General features: G+C 41.5%; 1 protein-coding gene across 5 annotated transcripts in view; it reads right to left on the bottom strand.

The window, feature by feature from the left end:
- Window positions 1–14,657, bottom strand: part of BAHD1 (bromo adjacent homology domain containing 1) — a 571,779-nt gene that overhangs the window by 54,056 nt on the left and 503,066 nt on the right. The window lies entirely within an intron of this gene.

Here is a 14,657-nt window from a genome sequence, read left to right on the forward strand (position 1 = left end):
GAAGTTGTATCATTACAATTGCCTAGCACTTTGATGGTTTTGGAAGAAAGCATATTTATAAACTGTCCCCAGGACCTTCCTACTACCACAGTGAGCACACGTAGGGCCGGAGTCTTAAAGACATAACATACATAAGTTGCGCTTACGAAAGGTAATAATTTACACCCATCTGGCAGATTCCGTAAGCTTATCATACAGGAATAAATCCTGGGTAAACTATCGATGTATATGCACTGAATGTATGAAAAACAGACTTACCCTTGATTTCCAACCGTATGAACATACACAGCATTGAGTAATGTAAATATAACTATTCGATTGTGCTTCCTTTGGCCATTTAAGATTGTTTTTATATTAAATGCCTCTCCTTCCTACCACACCTTCTGACAAATTGACACTTTTAAAAACACTTTTCCACAGTTGCTGATGCATTTACAGCCGGATTGTTGAGGTGTATCTTAAACATTCTACAAGTGTAAGAAATGTATTTACAAATGTTGGTTTTGTCACCTGTAGTTTAAGAATGCTGGTGTTAACCACATTTGCATCAAACCTTCCTGGCCTCTGAAAGCCCACAAGCGTCAGCTTATTTGTCATCTTATTTGTCTTCCCTTAGCCCCCTTCTTTTTAACATCTATGCTACCCCATTGGTTCAATTAGCAGAGGACTTGAGGGCAAAAATCATTACTTACGCTGACGGCACCCAGCTCCTATTTACATGGATCAAAAACGAGGATTTCATCTGCTCCGCAATTTTTTTTGACCTCTGTATTTAATTGGCTAGCTGCTGCTCAACTTAAGTGTAACAAAGAGATGTCTGATACTCTAGGGAAAATCCCCCCCTAACTTCAGAGAAATGCTCTGGCCATCTGAGTTCGCCATGCTATCCTCAACAGGGAAACCCGCTAAGAACCTGGGGGTTTGGTTTGTGGAGAACCTTTTGTTTTCCACTCATGTCAAGAAGCTTGCCGGAAATTGCTTTGGGCTACTTAAAACCCTGAGGAAATTTCTTCCTCTTCTTCCGAGGGCTGCTAAAGAAACGGTCACCCGTGCCCTTATCTTATCCCGATTATTATTATAGAACACAAGAGCAACCCTTATGTCCCTGTGAACCGGGTAAGTACAAAGTACTGCAAACAACATTCACAAGGAACTCATTTGAAATTATTAATCTATTTCATACAATGACAATGGTTGCTTATGAATCAATCTCACATATGTAAGCCATGAACAAAAAGGAATAAAGTAAGACTAAATCAATAATAATAACAATAGGCCCTCAAAAGACCAATTTTCTTTCAAAAGATTTTTTTCAAGCCTCAGCAGAGGACTTTATTTAATAAACACTTTTTAAATCACATATAAAACAATTCATATATACAAGCAATGTTTTCTTTCTTACATTCGCAGTGCAATGTGATCCCCAGTGAAAAAACCATAACCTTTTGTTGTGACCAAACAGAGAGAAGCAAAAATATACACGGTTATTGGAAAAAATATAAGGACAGTTTATATACAATATACAGTGATTCAGTCAAGGCTGCCTCTTATTTTTGTTGTCGACGGCGTTTCGACCCACTTTTAAATACCGGGTCTCATCAGGACTGTATTTCTGGGGACGGTATGAAACATACATTCGTCCATATAGGATCCAGCATAACCGCCGGTCCAATTAGTATGCTCCGCAGTCGTAATCCAACCGCGGCGGTACAATTGCGGCATTTAAACATTGCGGCGGTTGCTGCTGCCATCAGCACTGCCGCGATGTTCAAAAAAGCATGTCGAGCATATCCCTGAACTGCGTGGCAGGCACTGCACAGTGCCCGTCACCTGGTACAGGGAGATGTAGGGGGGTACCATGGGTACCCCCAGTACACCCAAACCCCCCCCCCCCCAAACACATTAGGGGCCCACAATGGGCCCCCGGAGACCTTCTCCGCATGCCTTTCAATGGCAGTTCCACCGCCGCAGAAAGTCTGGCTACCGCCGGCATCATAATCATGCCAGCGGAGCCTGACCCTGCACCCGCCCCATTTTAGCAGTCCAGCTCCGCCCGCCAGGCAAGCTTGCGGATTGCTACCGGTGGAAAAGTGGTAGGCGGAAAATCTCACCGCCGCAATCGTCACCGCCATGCTAATGGATCTGGGTTGTGATCGCGGGCGGATGACCGCCGCCGGCCCGGCGCTTACCACCGCCGCCGGCCATCCGACCACCATCCTAATAGACCCCTTAGAGTTTTTTGACTCAGACACAAGATAAGCATTTGGTCTGACCACTGCTTCATAAACTACAAATCAGACTTGATGTTAGACTACAAGCCCAAAACAATAGATACACAAAAGCATTATCCCCAAAGGTATACTATTATAGCTCTTCGTACCATAGTTCTGCCCTTTCTTTAGTACTATTTTTGGTCCCTTTTCGGTTGTTGTTACTTTAGAGGAATAGTTTATGAATAGCAAAACGCTTACTCCATTTGGGTTGTCCTTCCCTACACCCTTCCTTACTTTTCCCTACACCTGTCCCATTTAGTAGCAAGTATGCCACTTTTTTCAGCTACTCCCTTGCCCCTCCCACATTTACTACTAAGGGGTACGATCTCGCTAGGAAAGCCCTCCGTACGACTCCGATCCAGAGGGCTTTCCTAACGAATAGTGATCTGCGAGTCCGAGCGACCGATTCCGATGCACAGGTATGGTGACGGACTTGGTTCGCTCGGACTCCCATTGATCTCTATGGGAGTCTGTATACTGAACAAGTACACAGGCTCCCATAGCAAAAAGGGGTGGGTGGGGAAAAGCGTGTGCTGGGCACCCCTATGGTGCCCGGCACACTGTGCATGCATGGTAAGGGGGGACCAATGGATACCCCCCAAGGGACCAATTCAGAGGGCCCCAGGTGAAGAGGGCCTGCTACAGCCCCCAAAGTCCGATTCCTACAGCCGCTTTGTCTCGCTGAGACAGAGTCGATACGGTTGTCCGAATTGTGCATCGTACTCGCTCATTCGGAAGCCAGCTCCATTGCACGGCATGATTCGGCTGCGAACGAGTCGGACTGACAGGATAGGGTCGAAAACGATTCGATTGACGCGGACAAGATATTTGCATCGTACTTGGTCGTTCGGAATGGGGAAGATTTGATCAGAAACATAGGCTTTGCTCGTTCTGGACCCCGTCTGGAGGTCTTCCTAGAGAGATCATACTCGGCCCCTAAGTGCTAAACTTATATGTTTGAGAATCTCATAGAAAAGACAGGAGAGGTGGGGATTTACACTTGTAGGTCAGTGAATAGCATTGTATAGTACTTATAGTAGTACTAACATAGTACTACTAAATGTACTACAATAAAAACAGTTTGCGAATAGACCTTTGAGTGGGTCCAGGGAAGGAAAGGGAATAGTAGAGGTTGGGAGGAGTTGGTCAAATGAGCAAAATGAAAAAAGGTTTTAAAAGGTCAGTTAGGGGAATAGCCAGAGTGCAAGGGATAATAATAAGGTAACAAAACCATCCACTTTAACAAAAAGGAGTAGGTGAAATTGTGGGAGTAAGATCTCAGATAGGATTCGGAAGGGAAAAGAATTTGCGTATGTAGCCAAACAGAGTGACAACATTAGACCATTAAAAAGAGGAATGCCTTCAGCAAATAACGGCTTGAAAAATCATAAAAAAGTTTACTAGACCTACAGGTCTAGTGACTTGAGTAATCTATTCGACCTAACTGTAATGTGCATGACCCATAAACTGGTCTCAAATTGTGTGATCCTTAGCAAATATTTTATTTCACAGTCGCCTTTTTCTTCATGATCACATATGAGGGCCACTTCAAATCTCTTGCACAAAAAAAATGTGTTTGATTTAATAGACTTAACTTTTGCTCCATATATAATAATAATCTAGCCCACATGAACGGTACACATGAACCCTGTCTTGCCTCTTAGTTCACTAATAGCATTGTCATCAGGTCAGTGGCAGGAATACTCCTCAGAAACGAACAAGAAGTTCCCTTCTCCTTCTACTCTGAAAACATGAGGATTTAATCCTCTAATTGGATTGGTTACCTTAGTAATAGTAAGGCCATACACTGAGATATAATAAGACAAATTTTACCAGGTTGCTAACTTCACAGACCCAAATATATAAAATCATACATAGAATAATCAATTTCTAATCAAACATATTGACAAAGTTAAAAACACATTTTAAATGTGTTTTTAACTTTGTCAATATCAATTGTATAGAACATGATCTTTTGAATGAAATATTGATAATACATTCCTTTGAACTCGTATGTTTGATTAGAAATTGATTATTCTATGTATGATTTTATATATTTTTGTCTGTAAATTTAGCAACATGGTAAAATGTGTCTTAGTATATCTCAGTGTATGGCCTTACTATAACTAAGGTAACCAATCCAATTAGAGGATTGAATCCTCATGTTTTCAGAGTAGAAGGAGAAGGGAACTTTGCGTTTGTTTCAGTATCTATACCCATCCCTTTTCCAAGTACTAGGGTACCTCCCAAACCTTTTTGAGGAATACTCCTCAATTCATGTTTAAAAACTTTCATTACAACGCCACGGTGGAGTTAGAACAGTGAATTGTGTTGTAATGAGGAATGCGCTGTAATAAGTTTGCGGTGTAAAGCCCTGCATTGTAAAAGATTTTGCGGAATAAAAACTGTGGGGTAATGGCACTGCTGAGTAACGCATGCGGTGTAAAGTGTCCTATTCGCTTCATAATCGGCAGCTGTGGCCCTTACATCACATCCTCTCCCAAAAGGATGCTACATTGTTTCCCCAGCCTCAGTTCCACATTTTGTGATTACAGCCAAATCGCTTATTCTCCCCGTGGCAGCCCACATTTGCTGATGGCTGCCTGTCAGCCTTCTGCCTGTTGCTGTATGGCCCGCTGAACTCCTTTGCACAGATCCCCTCTTCCCCCAACTCTGCTTTGTACATTTTTTTGTGCAGTTATATCTAGCGCCAATGCCATCTGAAGGTACTGGAGCGCTTTACATTAGCAAAAACCAAAGGAAATGATGGACGGAGTGTTGAACATTGCAAGCACTCACCCCCATTCAACTGATCTGGGTTTAATCCATCACCGTTCTTTAGCCCACTCTGCCACCGCAGTTCAGACATGGCCATATGCAAATCAGTCTGACCCTGTGCCTCATGGGAACAGTCCAGCCCGAACTGCCAATCCATGTCTTCCCTGAACAGGAAACAAGCTTCCTAGGACCGGTTTCTGGCATTTCAGCCGTCTTCAGCCAGGCTTGCTTGAATCCAGTGGCAAAGTGAGCAAGGGACTCAGACAATTAACAACTCGAATAGATGTCGAACATTTAAGAAGACTCACAAACCTAGAAGTGAAGGTGAAGGAATAGGTTTGGCTTGAAATGCATTTGTATAGTTGGTGTAAGGAAGGGGTGACTGAGGTGGTGAAGTGACAACACAACCTTAAGAGGGAGGGAAGATGCATGGTTGGGAAATTAGAATAGAATAAAAAAGGGATGGTTTGATTCACATCGTCAAAGTAGGAGAAAGGGGGTGGAAGGGATGTATATGGAAAAGGAAGTTTTGAGGTTACGTTCAGAATAGAAGTCTGGAGTAAAAAGAAAAGTAGGGCTTTTATGATAGAATTTGGGAACAAAATAGGTCTGCATTATCCTCCACAGAGCCAATTAAATTTTGGAAATCAATTAAATTCAGTATGAGAAGGGGGCAAAACAGAGTATTTACACCTATAATGGTATTTACACCTCCAAGAGCAGCTAGACTAGATAGCCTTTTGGCAATGATAACAAAAAACAATCTAGATTAACTGGGCTCAGTTTTTCCTTGTGGTATTCATGCCTACAACATTAACTGGGATGGTTATAGAGAACTGGAAAGTGGCCACAATAAAGTATACAGCTCATCTGACCCAAAGATGTATAGATAAATATTTCTGATAGATGTAGAAGGATAGATTTATGCAAATTCTTTTCTCTACAGGTTAAACAAATGGATTGAGGAAAAGGATTTAATTCAACTTTTGTGGTTTTATAGACCTCTGGGCAGCATTTGACCTGGTGACATGTGAGATACTAAAAGAGCTAAATCAAAAGAGCTGGAAGTCCCAGTGGCTCATTAGAAATATTGAAAGAACTCCATAGTCAGAATTGAGCAAGAGTAGAATAGAAAATGGTACATTATCAGCTAAAGTTCCAATCAGAAATGGGTTACGGCAAGGCTGTGTGTTGGTACCTACATTGTTTGCACTTTATCTAATGGATTTGCCTTTAGTCTTGTGAAGTACAGTTTCTTTTTCACCAAAAGATGGGAGGTTGTCATGTGTCTTGTCTTATTTATGCTGATGATTTGGAGATTATTGACAGGACACAGATAAGATTACAAAGGAAACTGGAATCTATACATAGTGTGAATCAAAAGGCTAGTAATTAATGTGGATAAAACTAAAATCATGCCATTTGGATTAAACTGTTTTAATGGTATGTAAGCAAAACCATGATGGGGGAAGTCAACTACTATAGATATTTAGGTATGCACCATTTAACGTACTTAAGTTGGAAAACACCTTTGTATAATTTGAAATCCTGTACAACCAAGTCCCAGCCTTGACAGCATATAAAGAACTGGTTCAAACCAAACTGCTGTATGGGACAGAAGTTTTACATGAGTGGGACACAGGACTGACACAGGACTGAGATGAAACGGAGGGTCAATGCTTGAGTTCCCTAATGAATTTGCCTAAATCTGGTACAGGCAATACGAATAGACATAATTCTGACATCCTGGTATTTAACATTCAGGAGGGAAAGCATACAGTTTTGAAACAGATTATTAATCTCAGGAGAAGATAAAATTGCCTCCTTCTGTAAAAAGGAAGTGTTTGGCAGTGATTTAAAATGGACTGCAAGACTGTGTGAGCAATTGGAGAAGATTACAGAGCTACTCTCTCTAAGTTGACCCATATTAACATCCCCAATAAGGTTATCTAAATCAGAAATACAATAAAGGGCAGAAATGGCTAACAAATAACAGGAGTTTTGCTGCTGCTGTGAACAAAGGACTCTCGGAGCCCGAGGGGATTTAAACACCTTCAGGCTCCGAGAGGCCTTTGTTTTTAATAATTAAAACATTCTGCCCTCTAGGGGCGGAATGTTTTAATAGCCTTAGAGCTCTCCTAGCAGGCTCTACTGGCCATTAAAGGCCTGCTCCCTTGTTAAAGGCACTCGCCTTCCGCTCAGGCCTTTAACACTGGAGAGGGCCTTTAATGGCCACTAGAGCCCGCTAGGTCGGGCTCAAATGCTATATTATGCGTGACCTGAGATAGCTAAACATTTAAATGAAATGGATTTGCAGAGGTATGTAAATGTGGAATTAGCATGATATGTTACAATACATGTAATTTATATATAAAAAATATTTTTAAGAGAGGAAAGGAAGAGGTTTTTAAAAATGGTTTTAAACAAATACCATGCAAGTTCTTGATTGGGAGGAAGTTGGGTTTTTGTCAATGCAGTTTTTAGATCTTATTTGTGCTGTGAACAGATTTTTATAAGTGAATATATCTATTTTAGGCTAGTGAGGTGTAATAGTATAAATTGATGTATGAGGTCATTTATTGTTTAATGAACCATGGTTTTAATCAACTTATGTTTGACTGAAAAATGCAGTAGTCCCAACGTATTTATTGTGAAAATCATGTGGAAGCAATAGAAATTGTCTTAGAATCTGTAGGCAGGTACTGTGTTAAAGGAGTCTCTCAGACACTGTTGTAGACAAGGATTTGTTGGTGATTACCTCTCTAACAAACCCTGCAGGAGAGTGAAAATGTTTTCACCCAGCAACCAAATCGAAGACAGCAGGTTTTCATTGTCCATCAAAGAAGTAGACTCAAGCCCTTGCAACAAAAAGCCTTTGGAAGTCGATTTACAGTGTGCTATTAGGTTGTGGAAAAGGACTGTCTCCTGCTAACGGGAGATAGGCATCCACATGTATAAGATGGTCAAAGTTGTGTATATGGTTCACAAAAGCAAAGCCTTTTCTGTCAGGGAGGGTGTGCTAAGACAATGAAGTGAGGTGTAAGCTTAGTGAGAGTGATTCCAACCCAAAAAACCTGCGTACATTTACAGAATTTATTAATTTGGGCTATTGTGTCCTCTTAGAATGTTCCTTGATTAGAAGTAAATACTAGCAGGAAAGGAAGATTACGGATTGTTTTCAATATAAAATGTACCCAAACAGTATTTACAATTTGCTACAAAATGGAGACAAAAGTCACAAGCAGTTTTGCTAAACTATCCTGCAATTTTAAAGGGCAAATTTGAATATCATTTCCCTAAAAGCATTAACAAAACATGGATAATGCCATCAGCATTTTTAGAAAGAAAATAATATTAATAATAATGGAGAATTAGTCTATCTAGGGCAGAATTATGGGCAAAAAAAGGGTTAAAGAAAACAACTAAACTGCACCCACAGTTAGATGATCTTGCCCTGGTGCAGATTTACAAATTTCAGGAATTCACAATTTTACAGAAGTAGGCCTGGAATCTATACTTATAGCAAACTTTGATGAATTCTATTTTGGCAGGAACAAATATACACACATACATACATCTGCTCATGTGAAAACCTGCAGAGCAAATGCACATTCGGTTGGCAAAACGTTTGTTTTCCATGCACTCCATTTGAAACACATTTTTCTTTCTGTACATCATCACGTTCATTTTTTGAGAGTGGTCTCACTTTCCAACCCGGAAAATGTTTTACTCCTGCCATTGTCAGAAGGAGTTTTTCAATCTTTTTTGTGGTGGGGATAGGTTGTAGAAGAGTTGTTAAATGCTCTTATGCATGTATTTTTGAAGGCCTGAGTTTGTTATGGGGACAAGTCTAAGATAAAGGCTAGAGATCTGATTGTTTCACAAGGAAAATGTATGTCACATGCCATAGGCTTGATCTGTTTATTATGAATAATTACTTCAAAGGCCGCGGACCTGACAATTTACTGCAAAATGTGTTTATTGAAACCAGTAGGCCTTTAAGGGTGGCTGTCTTGTGAGGACAGTGTGTTAAAGACTGCAAATTAACATTTTGCTCTTGGAATTCACAGATTACTGTCATAGGCAAGGGTTTTAGAGTTGCTTGTACTTTTCGCTAAACACCTGGATTTGAAGATTATCAAGTTGATAATTGTCGTTGGGCCTTTTTTATAGGGCATGCATATTGTTTTGCTAATTATAATTTTGTATATACTTGTGATTGCATGACTGATGTTTGTCAACTTATACTTCATACATGAGGCCAAAGCTGATTATAGTAACAAGCCAATTCTGAAGGCGATAGGCTTGATTGATTCATTAAGAAAACTTATGTCAGATGCCATAGGTCTGATCTGATTATTATGAAAAGTTACAACAGGGATAAAGTAGGCCTGAATTAGTTATTGTGAAATTAATTTATTAAAGCCAATAGGCCTTTCCGGGTGGAACCTTTTGTGTCAGACCCTGCTCTGGGACGGGTGCCTCAACCTTGTGGTCTGGAGGGTTTGCATGACTACTCCTATGCAAGACCTTCAGCACATGACTCTCAGTGGTAGCAATGACAGTCACAAGATACTCAGAGAGGTAGTATAGGGGTGTGCAAGCTCAGAACTCGACAATCAACCAACAGTGCAATACCGGATTGTTCAGCACAGTGTTTTTCTTTGGTATACAAAAGTACATTAACACATTAAAAATGGATAGTCCAGAGAACAGGGTACAGGTACAATTACTACACTGTAACTTGGACTACTGTGCTTTGGATACTGGTTCCGCTCTTCCCTTCTCTTGGTTGTCACTCCTTTAAATAATTCTAGGCAGGTCCCCCCCTTCGGGTGTCAGCTTTTGTGGGCAGGAAACAAGGTTTAGGGGTGGCTTACCCCATCTGATTAATTTGTAGCTCTCAGTTACTTTAACAGTCTTCAGATTATCATAGCTATAGACACAGTAACATTGATTAAGTCTGACGTGGGCAGCTGATGTGGACTTACAGCATGCATCATCCTCGCTACCTCTTCCAAGAGACGACATGCTGGCTGGGCGTTCTATCAGTGATCGGAGAGGCTGCAGCAGCAGCAGTGGAGACCGCCTCCCCGAGGCCTTACAGGCAAGTGGGATCTCTGGTGAAGATGCTGGTCTTCTGCTAACAGACCCACTTCTGGGCCTTGAGTGAAGTATGGTGGTAGGGCCGCAGAGGTTAGAGGTACAAGACAGGTGCAGGAGAGTCAGCAACTGCACAGCGGGTTACCTCGCTGCAGCTCTTGAATCCAGTGGCATGGTCCATCTCGAGCACACCATCTAGTGCACAACAATCTGCCTCAGGTACAATTTCTTTGAGGCAACTACACAGTCTGCTTCAGGCACAACTATCTTGATGCGGCATCTCTGACTGCTTTGGACACAATTTGCTATTGCAGTTCCCACACCAGAAACATTTGAAAGGAGAGACTGCACCCACGATTCTCAGGGCACACAGACCGTTGACCACAACTTCCTTTTCTGGCAGACCACACACCTCCAGGGGTCAAGCTGCTTTTGCCTTTTTCTGGACTGTCCCACCTCCTGTTGACAGGCCCCTTTCCTCTCTCTGCAGGTAGTTTGGCTTCTGGATTTCACAGGTCAGATAAACAATTTTCTTCCATCCAGGTAAGACTTCAGGTGATGTCCCTCACTTCTGGGAAGTTGGCTGTCAGGCAGACAGCTGGTTGCAGAGCAGTCTTCGGAGTATGCCACGGAACGCTCCCTTCCTTTGTCAAAGTGTAATTCTCTTTCTACATGACATTTAATGGGTTGGTCCCTTACGCACGCGTTTTGTTGAGAACGACGCCAACATGCGACTGTCTTGTGTCAACTTACGGGTGATATGCGTGGTTTGTGGTCTTGCTTTCGCACCTAGTAGTGTGATCTCACAAACATTACTGCATGAACATGGTTTCTTTACTTTGTCCCTTTTCTATTTATATTTGATAAACTCTACATCGTTAGAATTTCACTTACGTGTCAGAAAATGGGTCGGTGTTTGAACTTTACGCGATGGGCAATCCTATGCCAATATACTGGGTGGAGACGTGCGCAGTCTTCTATGTTTGATTTTTGGTTGCATTTCCGCCTATTTAAATTTGACCAGACAAATTCACACACATACACATTGTTTCTAAGGCTCAAGTTATCCGTCCAGGTAATGACATTTCTCTGTACCTACGTTAGATTTACGTTTTGCGCTCCACTAGCTTGTTTCATTTAATTTGCTGTACTGACATGCCTTTAAATTTTTTGTGTATCGCTATAATTTGGGAAGATGATTTACACCAATACATATACCATACGTGCTTGTTGGCTGTGTGTTGCCAGTCTTCTCTTAAATGCCTACTTTGACCTTTATGGTCTCTTACATCAGTCACGTCTTCTTTGATTTTACACAGTGTTGGCTGATGGACAACTGTTATGCATTCGGGATCAGTGTGACTGGAGACCATACGTCTTGTGTGGCATCATTGGGAGCACTGCATAATTTTTAAGATTTGCCCCTATTTGTGATTATTTACGACGTGGATACGTGGGGTTTGCTTAATAGTTTTAAATGTCTTTGGGTGCACGCTCTTCTGTTTTATTTCATGTAAGTCAACAAGAGACCTTTTCTGTTGACTAGAATGAAGGAGGCAACTGTAGGTCCCCTTGAACCGTGAGGTTTGTAGGCACTGCATGGCACACAGGCAGTGATCTGAATTGGTGCTATGGTGGTCTAACACTGGCCGACTATATAACCAATTTAGTGTCATAGGCTCTCCTCTTCATAAGAGGGCAATTGTTAAGCTGTTTTTAAAAAATATTCTTTCTCTTTAAAGCGGGCTTATCAAGGTCAAACCTACATACTTTTCCCCTGACTTTAAAGGAACAGACAGGAGTTGGGGGTAAGTGCTCTTAGATGAGAGTACCATTGTGATCTTCAACCCCCCGATTGCGTGATTCCTTCCCATATGTCATAAGCTACTCGTTTGAGATAGTGCATAACTTCGGTTTTGTTTTGGTTTTCTCTTGATTCCTTCCATACATTGTCTAGTAGTACTGTCCATGACAGGGACATTCGGGAAACATTCACCCTACATCTTAATACACACTTGATTTAACAGAATCTGTGAGGAGATTTGAAAACTCACAGTTGCTTTATGCTTTAAAGATATGCTATTACTCATTCTCTAGGTGGAGGTCTGCACTTTTGAGTCTGCTAAGACTCACTCTCTTTTTCACAGATTGGTATCATGGTGTCATTTGTGTCACATGGTGATTTCTCTGAACTCTCTTTCTTGCTCTTTTCAAAAGGAGCACTAATTTCAGAGCACGGAATCTGAGAAAAAAAAAGATTTTGGTCTAAAGATGACTATGCTCTTCATACAGGTTTCACATACACTGTTGGCTCAATAACATGGTGATGGCTAGTTGTAACACCCACTACGATATATGTAAAAATTGTTAAATATTTGTAATGCCAGTGTAATATGATCTGCAGCCTTGTAAAGTCCAGGAGGACGAAACACGTGTCGGCTGCGGTGTTTTGGATTTTTCTGTCTGTAACCCTGACTTTGAAGTAAAGGAAGAACTAAACTTCAGAGGACTGGATTTATTCGCTGTCAGCGGCCTATCACTCAATACGAGTTGGACTTTCCATGACTGTACTGTGTGCTTGAATGCTTGTTTTTCCTATGGCCTTTGTCAAAGAGAACTTGGAACCTGAACAACAAGTAGAACAGTGGCTCTCTTATATATTGTCGAATCAGACAAGAGATGTGTATTCAATTATTGCACTTTCAGAACCGGTTTAGGGTGGTTCTTTTTCCAGGCAATTCTCCAGACACATTTCTTGTATAAATGTATGTTCCTCACAGCATGGTAGTCTGCCCTGAAGCACCCCCAACTGAGGCAAAGAGAGGTGTGAGCTTTCACAGACACACTGAGCAGTGATCAAAGAAGAGACAAAATGTTGGCCTCATCAAAGAGATTGGTTCACCTTCAACATCTAAGTCTGCAGTCCCATTCTTCACTTTCACACCTTTTACCAAATGGCAGAGCTACAGGAAAGCAAATAACCAGGCCCTCACAGCAAAAGATCGAACTGAATTTCCAAATATTCAAAAAATAAAGCCGAAGGGAGGGAGATGGATAAAGCTGCACATAAGGGAGAGAGCAAACCCAGAGGCATGGGAGAAGCATATTAGAAGAGAGCGATACAGAACGCTGGGAAGTCTGGTAGGAGACAAGTACATGAGAGAGAAAGATGGAAACCACATACACTCTCATGGAGTACGTAACAAAAAGAAACAAGCATTGGCATAGCCAATAGGTCTCGCCTTTGGGACCTTATAAGTGTTTACTAGTGTTTCACTAGGGAGCAGCATTGTTTTCAGGCTAAAGTTCAAAGCTTTGGAACGTTAAGATTTGGGTCCTAATTTTGGTTCTTGTACTTAATAAAAGGGATTCTGGGGCAATTACTTTATCGCTCTCTGCCTACAATTGTAAATATGTGTAACTTAAAAGTATAAAATTAAACATGCTGTGGGTGGAGTTTTGTTTGAGGTTCTTGCAAACATATACATCTTCATTTCTGTAATCCAGTCACAGTCGCATCTGAACCCCATGTACAATAAAACTGTGTTCTGTAAAGTTGTCTGCAGCTCCTGTGGGCTAAGCCTGACCTGTACCAAATTTCCAAAAATAAATAAGGTAGAAAAACAGCCAAGTACATATTTAAATACAAAAATAGATCACTGCATTGTGAAAACTCTTGAACAGCATAAGGCCGACTCACAAAAACATGTATGAGTCCGCAAAGTAGCACAGCTGGAGGACTCGTTAACATACGTTTACACGCCCTTGTGAATGGGTCCTGAAATGTCCAACGCCCTGTTAGTAAAAAAGCAAAGAGGGTGCGGTCCTATGTATCCACAATCATTTTAGATGAAATTTCCAAAGTTGCTCCTATTTTAATTGCTCGAGGGCCTATTCACAAAAGCATGAAAGAGAGTGTTAAAGAGTCCTATATTCACAATTCCAGAATGCCTCGGTCAATATGCCTCCATATGTTTGATATTGCAATGACTGGTGAATCAAAATGGTTGCCTATATTAACTCTAAATCTCTAGAGTTACTGCATGAGGTTCAGAGAGAACACCTCGGAAACATAAAGAGGCAACCATTGGCCTCTGTCTCCAAGCTCAGCTGTCGAGCACTAACTCAGAGCTATTCAGAGTCAAAAGCATCCCCCCAAGACACTCCACATACAGACCCCAAGAGCTCAGCTCTGCTCTGAGCAGCACAACTGTTCATGAGACGGCCCCTGGATTACTACAGTAGAGGACAGCGTTAAAATGTTGGCGCCGCCAATAGCTATCTTGTCAATTTTGGTGTAGCGTGGTTGAACTTTATTGGCAAATTATTGCATACGTATGGCTAGATAGGTTGTGGGGGGTTAAAATATTCTTCACATTTTCTGCCCCCCCCCCCCCCCTTCCCACCCCCCAAACAAACACATCTATTGTTGTACCTCATTCCACAATCCGTACAGAGGTTAGCATTGCACATTGGGCTATTTTTATGAGCATGGAATCCTGG

This window comes from Triturus cristatus, chromosome 9 (genome assembly GCF_964204655.1).
Source record: "Triturus cristatus chromosome 9, aTriCri1.1, whole genome shotgun sequence".
In the NCBI taxonomy this organism is placed as follows: domain Eukaryota; kingdom Metazoa; phylum Chordata; class Amphibia; order Caudata; family Salamandridae; genus Triturus; species Triturus cristatus.